Source organism: Vulpes vulpes, chromosome 7 (genome assembly GCF_048418805.1).
Source record: "Vulpes vulpes isolate BD-2025 chromosome 7, VulVul3, whole genome shotgun sequence".
Taxonomy (NCBI): Eukaryota; Metazoa; Chordata; class Mammalia; order Carnivora; family Canidae; genus Vulpes; species Vulpes vulpes.
This window is the reverse complement of record NC_132786.1, coordinates 105697786-105711900: the sequence shown is the minus strand read 5'-3', so window position 1 is coordinate 105711900 and position 14115 is coordinate 105697786. Positions and strand designations below refer to the sequence as shown.

Genomic DNA, 14115 nt, shown 5'->3' with positions numbered 1-14115 from the left:
TGCTGGAGAATCAGCTCTTAACTAAGTGAGGCCCAGTACTCAGCCCGGAGCCCAGAGCTCAGCCCCACTCGGCGCCAGGAGAAGGATAACTGTGCGGGGCCCAGCGAGCCACCGCGCTGGTTCCAGAGGGGCTCTGGGAAGAAGCCCAAAGAGGCCTCCCTCTGGCCATAAGCTTCCAGCCCCCAGCCCCGACCATGGGCATCCCTGTGTTTTAATAGCTGCTCTTCTTCTTCTCGGGCAGGTTCTATTTTTTTACCGATCACCTTCTTGGCAGAGGTGTGGAGCCACACAATGTTCCTGGCAAGTGCCAGCCTGACAGTGCCATCAGCAGCGGAGAACTCGAGCCTCGCCTTCCAGGGCAGGTGGCCAGGGCGAGCACACCCAGGACTGGCAGTCTCCCAGACACCTAGGAAGCCAGTGAGCTGGCTGTGAGCGTGGGGAAGAGCGGAAGCAGGCGCCGTCTCCTGCGAGCATCCCCCCACCTCCATTGGCCGAGGGCTGCGGGCCGAGACAGGGGCCTAGAGGGACCAGGCTGGCGGCCCAGTGTGCACGGCGTCTGCCAACAGCCCTCATCCCAGGGGCGAGTGGGATGCAAGTGGGAGCAGTTCTCCACTCTGCTGCACGTGAGAACCACACAGGGAGTTTGTAAAGAAATGCGTATGCCCGGGCGCCACGACCAAGGGTTCTTCTCCAGCTGGTGTGGGCTGGGGCCTGGGCGGCCGTAGCCGGGGAGAGCTTCCCCGGTCGAGGCCAGTGCGGCCTGACCTGAGACCCACTAACAAATGAACGGCCTGGGCACTGCACATGGAAAGCCATACACAGGCCTCAGGGCCCAGGAGACGGGGTGGGAACCCTCCCCCTCCACGCACTGAGTAGCTGCTGGTCTCTCAGGCAGTGGGCCAACTTTCCAGATCCTCCATTTCTTGGAAGGAAAGGTGATGCTGCCGTCGGCCTCCCAAAGTTGTGTGTTAATTGAGGTAACGTGTATGTAGCACTTGGCACTCAGTAAGGTATCCCTTTTCTGTGTGTTTGTGGCCCCACATTTTACAAATAGCTTTTTAAAACATTTTTTTTGATTTGACATCAAGATATTTATAATACAAACATTTTAAGACAAAATTTGAGATTTTTATATTTATCAAAGGGGCTGCGGGTATCTCTCAGGATAATACATCGAAAAGTTTGGCAGTGAGCTTTCAAATGGGGAAACCTGGAGGTTTCACACATGTTCAGGCTTGAATTTGTTGTCTACTCACAGGAGACCTTGACCTCAAGGTATGTACAGTTCTTTAGTTTTGTGCTTAGAATATGTCACTGGATGGGTGTCAGAGTTACCCAGAAGGGGTGAAATTCAACTGAAAGGCATAGTAGCTCATTGGAAACCCCAGGACCTTTGGGGTTCTGGTTGGTGAGAGTGGGCTCTGGCTGTAAGGCAGAACTGATTTTTGATCAAGTCAGATGCTCTAAGGCAGTGGTGCTCAAGTGTTAGCTACATCGCTCTCACCTAGAGATGTGTTTTAACACATCGCTAGGTTCCACCCCTAAATTTCCAATGGAAAAGATCTGGGTTGAGGCCAAGAATTTGCTTTTCTAGCTCATTCTCTGGTGATACTCAAGCTTCAGGTCCGATGACCACACTCTGAGGCCCACTATGGTCCCGAATTAGAGAGGAAATGCAGGAACCAGGCAGGCACGCCGAGGAGCAGTTGCAGAGTCTGTGCCCCAAGGCAAGGGGCAGTCCCAACATGCAGTCAGCTGTTGGAGTTTGTGGGTAGTCCCCTATACCTGAGCTTCCCGGGAATTAGGTCACCTAATCCTTGATAATAATAATAAGAGAGCTCATTTCTATCAAGCTCTTATAATGCATCATGGATGGGCTCCTTTACCTAATGGGATCCTCACAGGAGCCCTATGAGACAGATGCTGTTAGTGACATCACCACATCTGTTCTACAGATGAGAAAACTGAGGCTCAGAGAAGTCATATAACTTGCCCAGTGTTATACAATCTGTAAGTGCTGAAGCCAGAATCTGAACCAAGATATCAAGAACTGTGAAGGAGCTGGGGTTTTGTCTACTTGCAGTCTAACAAATGAGCCTACTACAATTTCATGGATGCTGGCCACAGACACAATACTCCTGGGTCAGAGACAAAGGATGGTTTGTTGCTTTATAGAAGAGCAGTAGCCAGAGCATCAACATTTTCTTGTACTAGTCTCCTGAACCTTAGTTCCCGAGCAGGGCAACATGAAAAGGGCCAGTTGATACTTTTACATGTAGTGGGTTGAGTTACAGGAAAGGAACCCTAAGATTAGGGGATATCAATCTTCTACTGGTCAGAGAGCATGCCCAAACTCTTATGGAAGAAGATACTCTATCTTCTGAGGCTATCTGCTATACAAAATCCTTTAAGAGATAGTACGGAACAGTGTCATTCAGCTCCTCCCTTTGTTAGATGTGCAGAAACACAAAGGACCCATGGAGAATTGTCTCCTAACAGGTTTGTGCTTACAATATTCTACACCAGGGTCAGTAAACTACAGCCCACTGGCTTACTGCCAGTGAGCTAAGAATGATGTTTACATTTTATTTATCTATTTATTTACTTACTTACTTATTAAGATTTTATTTATTCATGACACACACACACACACACACAGACAGAGACCCAGGCAGAGGGAGAAGCAGGCTCCATGCAGGGAGCCTGATGTGGGACTCGATCTCAAGACTCCAGGATCACACCCTGGGCCAAAGGCAGGCGCTAAACCGCTGAACCGCCCAGGGATCCCCTGATGTTTACATTTTAAAGGGCTGTGAGTACACACACACAGAAGAAGCAACAGAAACTTCATGTGGCCTGCAAAGCCCTACTATCTGGCCCTTCACTGTGCCTTTACCTAGGCCAACCCCTCTCCTATCACTACTGCTTCTACAACCCTGGCTAGACTAATGCCGAGAAGTAGATGAACCTACTTTATTCTAACATTTTTGTAAGCATTAGGCTTTCTTCAGCTAGTGTGTTGCAGGTTGGATTCCCAAGGAAGCAGACTCTGAGATGAGTTTAGCATGTAGAATATTCATTAAGGGATGCCTTTGGTATTGATACCTGTGGAAGATGGAGAGAGGATTCTAGTGGACAGAGGGAAAAACCAATCTGTGATCCAGGCCCAGCAAGACCAGTCAATTCTAGTGGGAGCTCTGGACCTAGAATATGCCCTCAGAATGTTCCCAAGTTGGGTTAAGATTTCCAGACCTTTCCAGACCTGCATCAATTGGTTATTGGATGTTGGCCACGTGGGAAGGAGCCAGACCTTGGATGAGGTGGCTCTAAGGAGTTGAGACCATCCCTAAAGGGGCTGCCAACTGAAAGCTGTCTTCCCGACACTCCTGACAGCAGGGACAATAGACCTTTTGTTGAAGGGGCATCTGGAAGGTGCATTACTATATCCATGACAGTACAAACATTTTAGGGCCATGACAGTGGAATCTACTAGGTTATAAACTTCTTAGGTAGGAGTGATTTATAAAAACTTTCTATCCTGTTCGGGCACCTGGGTGGCTCAGTTAATTAAGCATCTGCCTTCAGCTCAGGTCATGATCCCAGGGTCCTGGGATCAAGCTCCACATTAGGCTCTTTGCTCAGCAGGGGGCCTGGTTCTCGCTCTCCTTCTGCTGCTCCCCCTGCAGTGCTCTCTTTCTGTCAAATGAATAAATAAAATCTTAAAAAAAAAAAAAGACTGCTGGTATTTCACAAAATGCCCTAGATATATCCTATAACCTCAGCCCCAAGAATTCATTAAAAGTGTTTTAAATTGAATTCAATTTCAAAAATTCATTCTCCCAGATCCTTTACTTTAGATCCCCTGGGTTTGGAAGGTGCATTAGGGTGGCAAAAGAGCTAAGAACCTGCCTGAAGGGGCAAGGGTAGTAGTGTTGTTTAAATCCTGCCTGAGCCAGAATGGGGCGACGGTACAATCATGAACACTTGGAGTCTGGCAGGTGTTCCTCTCATAGACAGATCAGAGAGGAGGGTGATGGGATAGAATGGAGCTCTCTCTGCCAGACTTACAAACCCCTACTTCTCTAAAAGTTCTGTGGCCAACCAGGTGTCCAAATGTCACTAGCTCATGCGGGCTTTATTGCATCTGATATTTCTCCAAGAAGCCAGAGCCCAAGAAGCTCTGTGCCCTGAGGAGCAGGACCCTGTGGTCCTTGACGCTGCTGCAGTCACCTCCTCCCAGCATCCACTTCTGTTCATCAGGAGCCCCGGAGAGGGAAGCAGCACTGCTCTAGAATGCCATCTCGTCCTCACTGCTTCCAAAGGTTGTTCTTCAAATCAGCTCAAACTGGAAAATAATAACTGTGATAGACTTGACCTTTGAAAAGAAACGTTAGGTCTTCTTTCTGGTAGCTGGGAAATTCAGCACCAGCAACAGGACCATGTAAGTCACTGATGGAAAAGGGGCTGGTAGCTACAACTCCCACCAATACAAATGAGAGGCAGGCAGCAGCAAATTCAAGTACTATCTCGTGGATGCTTCAGCTTTATTTCCCAGAGATTTACTGAGTTTTCCTTCTTCTCCACAGCCCCACTGCATTAGACTCGGAACAGTGGAGCTGGCTCACTGCAGGCTTTCACCCCTTCAGCCGAATTAGACCTCAGGGAGGAAGAGACAGTGTGGTCTGTGCTCAAAGAGATACCAGGACTGACTCAGTCTCATCTGGGGCCTTGGTTTGCCAGCCAATCTCACAGATGCCTTTCCGATGGGTAAAGAGGGGGAAAGCAGATGTATCACAAAAGAAAGAATCCTTGAACACTTATCTACCACTAAATCCATCCCAGGCAGAAGTAATTTTCTGCAGTTTTTGTCAGTAGTTGTTTTGAGAGTCAAAGAAACAAAGAACAACCAATTCAATAATATCGATAAGAAACAGTGACCAATAACAGGGGTAAAAAAATAGAGGATCCCTTTAAAAGCTGAGTTTCATAATAGGCAATGGAATTCCGTTTTCAGAAATGTGGCAGATTAAGAAATGAGGATCAACACACTTGTTGAGGACAATCAGAAAAGCTGGACAATATCATTTTTAAACATCGGCCTGAAGGCATTAGAGAGCTAAAATGCAGGAAAGAATTATCAGGTTAAGATTTGGGAGAAGATAGTCCTCAGAACAATTGAAACCAGTGGCATTAGGGTCACTTTTGCCAACTTCAGAAGAGGTGGTAGAGAGGTTGAGAAGCGAAGCAGGGCTCTGATAGCCCTGCAGGACATGGGGTGGCAAAAATTGGAATCAAAGGCTTCCCCAGGTGAGGGATCCCAGGAAGCCTTCCATAATTTGGGTCGTACCCCTAAATATCTGTATCCTGGAAGTAAAGATGACCAGAAGTAAACTAAGTCTCAAAGGGTCTGAAACCCAGCTTCAAATCCCTCATCCCTGGATTTGAATTAAGAGGATCCCAGGTGGCTAATTTCCCCAGGTATCATTCAGAAGCAAAGATAAATCATTTCTGAAGGAATAATGTCATCTTACACTGTAAGTTTTTCTACAATTTTTCTTATCCAGTTTTAGGTACTCAATCAAAAATAACCAGGCACTTGAGGGAAGAAAATACACAAATACAAATAAAAAGAAACAGCACACCTACGTGGAATCCAGATCATGGAGATATTAACAAAGACTTTAAAATAATAATATTTGACATGTTCAAAGACATAAAAGTGAGATCTGAGGCAGATAAAAATCAAAAGAAAACTAGAAATGAAAATTTCAGTAACAGAAATGAAGAACTCATAGGGTGGGCTTAATAGAAGATTAGACACTGCTGGATAGAAATTAGTGAACTCAGGGTGTCTGGGTGGCTCAGTCAGTTAAGTGTGTGCCTTTAGCTCAGGTCATGATCTCAGGGTCCTGGGATCAAACCCCAAGTCGGGGGGTCCCCAATCAGTGGGGAGTCTGCTTCTTCCACTCTCTCTACTTCTCACCCCTGTTCATTCTCTCCCTCTCTCTCAAATAAATAGATAAAATCTTTTTAAAAAATTAGTGAACTCAATTGCACTACTAGGTACTTATCCAAAGGATACAAAAGTAGTGATTTGAAGTGGCACATGCACCCTAATGTTTATAGCAGCAGTGTCCACAATAGCCAAAATATAGAAAGAGCCCAGATGCCTATTAACAGATGAATGGGTAAAGAAGATGTGGTATATATATATAAAATAGAATATACTATATGTATATACACACAATATTCCTCAGCCATCAAAAAGAATGAAACCTCACCATTTGCAATGACATGAGTGGAACTAGAGGATATTATTCTAAGCAAAATAAGTCAGAGAAAGACCGATACCATATGACTTCACTCATATATGGAATTTAAGAAACAAAACAAATGAACATATGGGAAGGGAGGGGAAATATAATAAGATAAAAACAGAGGGAGGCAAACCATAAGATACTCTTTCTTAAAAAAGATTTTATTTATTATTAGAGAGAGAGAGAGCATGAGTGTGAGAGAGAGTATGAACAAGGGGGAGAAGCAGACTCCCCACTGAGCAGGGAGCCTGATACAGGGCTTGATCTCAGGACCCTGGGATACTGACCTGAGCTGAAGGCAGATGTGTAATGGAGTAAGCCACCCAGGTGCCCCAAAGACTATTAACTACAGGGAACAAATTGAAGGTTCCTGTAGAGGAGGTGGGTGGGGGGACGGGGAAACTGAGTGATGGGCATTAAGGACACTTGATGTAATGAGCACTGGGTGTTACATGCAACTGATGAATCATTAAATTCTACCCCTGAAACAAATAATACACTAAAACTAATAATAATGTTAACTAACTCGAATTTAAATAATTTTTTTTAAATTAGTGAACTGATAGGTCACAAAAAATATTTGGAATGATATTTTGAATGATGAAATAAAAACAAACAAACTGGAATAAAGAATAAGAGACATGGACATTCTGTGAGAAGGTTTAACAAAATGCATAATTGGAATCCCAAAAGTCGGGGAGAGAAACTGGGCAGAAGCAGTATTAAGGGATAGTAGCTGGGAACTTGAAAAAAGTGATGAAAGATATGAAGCCACAGATTCAAGAATCACTACTCCAAGCAAGACTAATAAAAACAGGAGAAAACAAAACTCAGAACTAAGCACATTAGAGTAAAACTATTCAAAACATTTTCAAAGAATTGACAAAAAAAATTACTGCCAACTTAAAATCCTATTCTCAGTGAATATATCCTGTGGTAAAATGAAGGTGAAATAAAAACTTATCAGCCAAGAATTAATAGATGTGTCACCCTCAGGCACGTACTAAAGTAAATACTAAAGAGTGTTCTTTACAGAGAAGGAACATGATCACAGATGGAAGTAAGAGACGAAGAAAGGAATAAAGACCAGTGGTAATAAGAAATAAGGGCAATAGAAGTGTAAATATGTAGGGAACATAAATACTGATTATGATACTTTGTGGAATTTATAATATGTATAGAATTAAAGTGCATAACAACAATGTCCTGTAAGTTCAGGAAAACTGGGGGAGGAGGGATAAATTAATGTACTAACTTTTTGTATTTTCCAAAGAAGGTAAAGATACAAAGCAACATTAGCTCTGATAAATCAAAGATAATGTATTGCAGCCTCTAGGGAAATGCCTATAGAAATAGTAAGTGTTCACCCCCATGTGTATACACACACACACACACATAGAAAAAATATAGGAAGGGTTCACCAAAATGTTAATTGTGATTGCATGTAGGTAAAAGCAACCTGGTTAATTTTTACTTTCCTTTGGTTATCTGTATTTAAATTTTTTTTTCATCTAACATTTAAAGAAGGGATCATCGGGAACCCCGGGTGGTGCAGCGGTTTAGCGCCTGCCTTTGGCCCAGGGCGCGATCCTGGAATCCCGGGATCGAATCCCACGTCGGGCTCCCGGTGCATGGAGCCTGCTTCTCCCTCTGCCTGTGTCTGTGCCCCCCTCTCTCTCTCTCTCTGTGACTATCGTAAATAAATAAAAATTAAAAAAAAAAATAAAGAAGGGATCATCAAGGAATCTCTGCCTTTTAATTTTATGACTTGTCTATTTCCTTTTCCAGCTCTTCTGAACTACAGCTACATGATTAAAACTAAATTTGCCATTAATTTGAAGCCCGTTTTTAAAAAACTTAACAATATAACCTGAATGGCTTTCTCTGTCATTAAATATTATAATATAATATTTGTAATGGCTGTAGAATAGTGCATGGTATAACTGCTCCATAATTTATTTTCCTATTGTTGGACATTTGGATGGTTTCCAATTTTTAGAAGTAATAAATACCTCTAATAAGCATTTCTTCATATATGATTTTTTCCTGATGATATATTCTTAGAGGTATAATTGGTGGGTCAAAGAGCTGACAAAATATTAAGTTTTTTGATTCATATCACCCAATTGCCTTCCATTAAGGCTGTATCTAGCTGCTTTTTAACCGAGCAGTATAAAAGTATTGGGGATATATAAAAATAGGCTTAAGAGTGTGTGCACTATGACAGCTTGAAGCTTGCTGTCCATGCTGCTGTGGTCACACTCGGAGAATTATACCCAACAGTGGAGGATTGTGTGGAATTCACAGAAAGGAAGTAATCTTAGGAATCTGTGTTAGTCAGGGAGAGCTTCATGGAGGAGGTGAGGCTTGCTCAAGGGAGGCCTCAAAAGCAGGTAACTGACTGGTCTAGAGGTCAAGGGAACAGCTGATGTGAAGCAGAGACCGACTGGCCCCAGCAGGTGTCTGAGGGTGGCTGGAGGGGAGAAGGCCAATGGAGCAGGAGCAAGCTGGTGACAGACTGGCTGCACGCCGGGCAGCCCACCTCTGCGGGACTGGGTAAGGCAGGTAGCAGCATCCAGGCTCTGGAACAAAGCAATGGTTTGATGAAGGAGACACATCTGTGTCCTCATTTGACCCCCCACACTTGGTGGTTCCTCAGAAACAGACAGAAATTGGGGTTTTTCTCCTTTTCGTTTTATTAAGAAAAGAACTCCAACCCTGCCAATTTGCTAGATGTTCTTGGAAGGATAATAAAGATGAAACTTTCTTTCCTCTCTCAGCAGAATGGAATTAGACTCACCTTGTTACAGATTGTGCTGCTACCAATTAAAGAGAGAGAGGAAAGAAACTCCGCGGAAACATTCTCCACTTTCCAGCTGCTTTTATTTAATCCGCATAAATTCCCCGAGGACCGTCAACTAAATCGACCACCAAATATTGAAAAATAAAAACAAACTGTTAATTAAAGGGATTGCAAAGCCTGCCTTTCCTTTGGCTTAGGAAAGGGGGAGGAAGTGGAGACGGTGGATGGGAGCCCCTTCCAAGGTGAAGAAGAAAGAAAGAAGTCTAGGGCGCCTTTCTCTCCCTCCAGGGACTTCAAAGCAAAGATGTGTCAAGACTCCAGGAATACTCTTGCAGAAGCAGGCAGGGGCCTCCTTAGAGACTCGTGGAAGGCTGGTGGAGGAAGCAGAGGCAGGCGGCCTCCCTGCAGATTGTGTCCCTGATCTGCACCCCTCTGTGGGGTTTGGATTGGGGAGTGGGGGACGACTTGTCTCTGAATTCAGAAACAAGGCTTTGGGGATCAAGAAATGGAATCTTGGATTTCTAACCTGTCGGTTTCTGTTTTTCTTTAATAAGAGGACATGAGGTTTGTGAGCCACAGAGTCACACTGCCCAGGTGATTTGCTTTTTCTCTTCAAACCTGTCTCCTCTGTCAAATGGGGCTAAGGCTAGAGTACACCTCCGAGGATGTTGCATTAGGTGACACGGGGCCCTTCGCCTACCTAGCAGGGGCCTGGCACACAGAAAGTGCTGGAAAATTAGGTCTCATTCACACTCCTGAGGCTAGGGGAACTGTTGCCTGGGTGGACCTCCATGGTAATTAGGGGTCAAGTAAAAATTACAAGCTTCCTTTATATATATATAATATATAATATATAATATATAATATATAAATATTAACAAGCTTCTTATTAAAAGGAAAAAAAATCTTCCTTTTAAAAACATCTTTTAAAAGAATCTTTGAGGCAGATGTGTTCCCTCTGGGCACATATGCCATATCTGATTCCAAGCATGAAGTGGGGTTCACAGGGAAGACAGGCACACAGGCATCGGTAGGCCTCCCAGACCATGTGAGCATCAAACCAGATGAAACCAGGCGCCAAAGAAATCTGAGGAGGTGGATTTTATCAACTATTTAGTGCCCTGCTGTTCAGGTCTTTTTCCCCTGATTTTCTCTGGCTCAAACACGTGTACTGTTGTGGTTATCTTGACCTATGTGGGAAGCCTGAAAATAATTATGTGGCACCGAGTTGGAATACATTTATTGATCCACAGGATTTCAGATTAGGGAACTCCTCCCTCCACCGAGCTCCACACACTAGGATTTAGAGGCTGGTGCTTGTAACTTTGCCTGAGTCAGGGTCTAATCCCTGTCCTTTAGGCAACCAGCCTTCAGTGGGGATACTGCCCCTGTGCTGTGGGGCTGCTGACTCAGCCTGTCAGAGTGCGTGGAAGTGGAAGGGGGTCCAGGGCTGGGGCGTCATCACAGGGCGCACCCATGGGCCATCAGTCAGGATGCAGTGTGGTCGTGGAGGCCGTGGAGGCCCACGGGAAGGCTGGCCATCTCCACTTGGCTCTGGGGGCCAGGCTCCCCTTAAACTAGGCAGCATCCAGAGGATGGTGCTCACAGAGCCTTCTGCAGTACAGGAGTGGCCTCTTCCCCTTCAGGGGCAACAGGGAGGGTTGGGGTGGTGGTGGAGCATGGTCTGTGCTTCTGAGGGACACTCGGAAACTTCTGCTCTCCAGTCAAGGCCATCGCTTTGCAAACATTTGCCAATCATCCCCCGACCCCTTTCTGTCTCCTTTCTCTCTCTGCATCCTTAACCTAGTCCTATTTTGCTAAAAATATCGTAGTAACTGACATCCTGGAAAAGAAGGAGTGGGACAAGTCATAGTTTGATGCTCTGCCTCTTAAAATTCCCATCCAGTTTGCCAGGTGGCAGGAGCAAGGATGTTCTTTGATGTGGATGGTTGGCGAAGGCACCCAAAGAGAGGCCCTGGCTAAGCAAAGCCAACGTAATGTCCACCCTGTAAGTCCACCTTCCCTCCCAATTTCCTCCACGTGCCCAGGAATCTTAACTACGTAATCATTAGAGATATGATCTCTGGGCATCCCTGGTGGCGCAGTGGTTTAGTGCCACCTGTGGTCCGGGTGTGATCCTGGAGACCTGGGATCGAGTCCCACGTCAGGCTTCCTGTATGGAGCCTGCTTCTCCCTCTGCCTGTGTCTCTGCCTCTCCTCTCTCTCTCTCTCTCTCTGAATAAATAAATAAACCTTAAAAAAAAAAAGAGAGATGTGATCTCTGTACAGTAAATTTTTAAGAAGGTGCTCACATGATCCCTTCAGCCCCCAAATGTATCACTGGATTGTATGTAGCATGTTTCCTCTGCTGTGTATTTACTGTATTGGGTTTTTAGTTAACTATTTTTTTTCTGAGTAATGCATGCTTGTAGCTAGAAACTAAAATGTCCAGGTGATGGGATGCCTGGGTGGCTCAGCGGTTGAGCATCTGCCTTCGGCTCAGGGTGTGATTCCGGAGTCTTGGGATGGAGTCCCACATCGGGCTACCTGCATGGAGCCTGCTTCTCCCTCTGCCTGTGTCTCTGCCTCTCTCTCTCTCTCTCTCTCTCTCTGTGTCTCTCATGAATAAGTAAATAAAATCTTTAAAAAAAAAAAAAAGGCAAATAAACCCGTGGCAAAATAAGTAAATAAAGTTATAATAATAAAGTTACAAATAAAATGCAATAAATAAATAAATAAATAAATAAATAAATAAATAAATGTATGTCCAGGTGAGTGTGCATGAAGAGCAGGCTCCGTTCCCCTGGCCCCCACCGCCTGCCCCTGTGGCCTTTGCTTCCCCTGTACAAGGAGCAACCACAGTCACCACAGTGACCAGGTTTTCTGCAGCCTATCAGAGTTAGTCTACGTACATACCAGCATGTATGTCTGCGTGTGGGCACGTGTGTGTGTCTGTGGGTATCCTTTTCAGACCTGAAGAGGTGCTACCGATAAACACTGTGCATATTGATATTTTTTTCACTCAACTACTTGGAGCTTGTCCCACATCAGAATCACCTACCTCATTTGCTGTATAGTAATTTAACCAATCCTCCCCTGACGGGCAGCTGTGTTGTTCCTAATCTTCTGCAATTATGAACAAACTGCAGAGAATATCCTTGTGCATATTTCTTTGGGTAAATTACATGTATCTGCAATTGTCCCTCTGAGTTAACATTAGATTCCTGGGTCAAAAGGCATATGCTCTTTAAAAAAAAAAAAAGTCATGTTCTTTTTTTCTTTCTCCCTCCCTCCCTTCCTTCCTTTATTTGTATTAAAGTATAGAGACAGACAATGTTATATTAGTTTCAGGCGTACATCACAGTGAGTCAGCAGTTCCATGCATTTTGCAGCGCTCGCCGTGATATGTGTTACCATCTGTCATCATACAGTTATTATAATATTATTGACTATATTCCCAATGCTGTACTTTTCATCCCCATGGCTTGTTTATCATACAACTGGAAGTTTGTATCTTTTAATCCCCTTCACCTATTTCACCCATCCTCCCGCCCTTCCCTCTGGTAACCATCTGTTTTTCTCTGTATTTATAAGTCTGATTCGGCCTTCTGTTGATTCATTAATTTCGTTTCTTAGATTCTGCACAGGAGTGAAATTATATGGTATTTTTCTTTCTCAGTCTGACTTATTTCACTTAGCATAGTACTCTCTAGGTCCATCCACGTTGTTGCACAGGGCAAGATCTCATTCTTCTTTATGGCTGAGTTATATTCCATTGTGTATGTACACACACACACCCCCCACATCTTCCTTATCCATTCATCTTCTGATGGACACTTGGTTGCTTCCATACCTTGGCTATTATAAATAATGCAGTGATAAACATAGGGGTACATGTATCTTTTTTAATTAGTTTTTTTCTTTGGGTAAATACCCAGCAGTAGAATTACTGAATAGTATGCTATTTCTACTTTTAGTTTTTTGAGGAACCTCCATACTGTTTTCCACAGTGACTACCCCAATTTATATTCTCACCAACAGTGCACGAGGGGTCCCCCCCAAATCCTTGCCAACACATGTTGCCTGGCCTTCCCCTTGACAATGCAATAGGGACACTCCACCTTATGACATGGGGTAGGCAGGAAGACAGCCAGCTCAATGGGATCCATATCATATGTGATCACTACCGGTTGAGCTTTCTTGTTTTCCAGCAGGGTAGTGACCAGGTTAACCCCAGCTTGAAGGACAGGTGGCCTTTTAGTGGGGACATCCCCTTTGCCCTCAGCTTTCTTCTCAGTCTGGACCAACAATCTCTGCTTCTTCTCTTGTTTTGTCTCTGGTCTGTACTTGTGGGCCAGCTTAAGCAGCTGAGTAGCTTTTTGGTGGTCCAAGGCCTGGGTGAACTGGTTAATCAAGGGAGGCACATTTAGACGTTTATAGAGATTAGCCTTTTGCCGTTGCAGCCGGATGCAATGGGGCCATCTGACAAAGCGGGTGAGGTCCCTTTTGGGCTGGATGTCCTGTGTGATGCCAAAATCCTTAGGGCTTTTCTTAAATGGGATTGACCACCCTTTTGGCCTTCTGCTTCTTCACAAGAGCAGGGGCTGGGGCCCCCGTTTTCCCCTTCACTTTCCTTCCTTTAGGCGTCTTAGATGGCTGAAGGAGAGAGGCTATATTGTCTTTTGAAAAATGTCTATTCATGTCCTCTATTTTATTTATTTATTTAGAAAATATTTTATTTATTTATTCATGAGAGACAGAGAGAGGCAGAGACACAAGCAGAGGGAGAAGCAGGCTCCATGTAGGGAGCCCGATGTGGAACTCAATCCCAGGACTCCAGGATCATGCCCTGGACCAAAGGCAGGCGACAAACCACTGAGCCACCCAGGGATCCCCACCTCTGTCCATTTTTAATTGGATTTTTTTTCTTTTTTTTGGTATTGAGTTGTAGGAGTTCTTTATGTATTTTGGATAGTAACTCCTCATTGGATGTAT

The 14115-nt window shown here is 44.5% G+C and overlaps 1 pseudogene; it reads right to left on the bottom strand.

Moving 5' to 3' along the window:
* Positions 1 to 10537: 10537 nt before the first annotated feature.
* On the bottom strand, positions 10538 to 13821 carry LOC112915801 (large ribosomal subunit protein eL8 pseudogene; annotated as a pseudogene).
* Between the last annotated feature and the right edge of the window lie 294 nt (positions 13822 to 14115).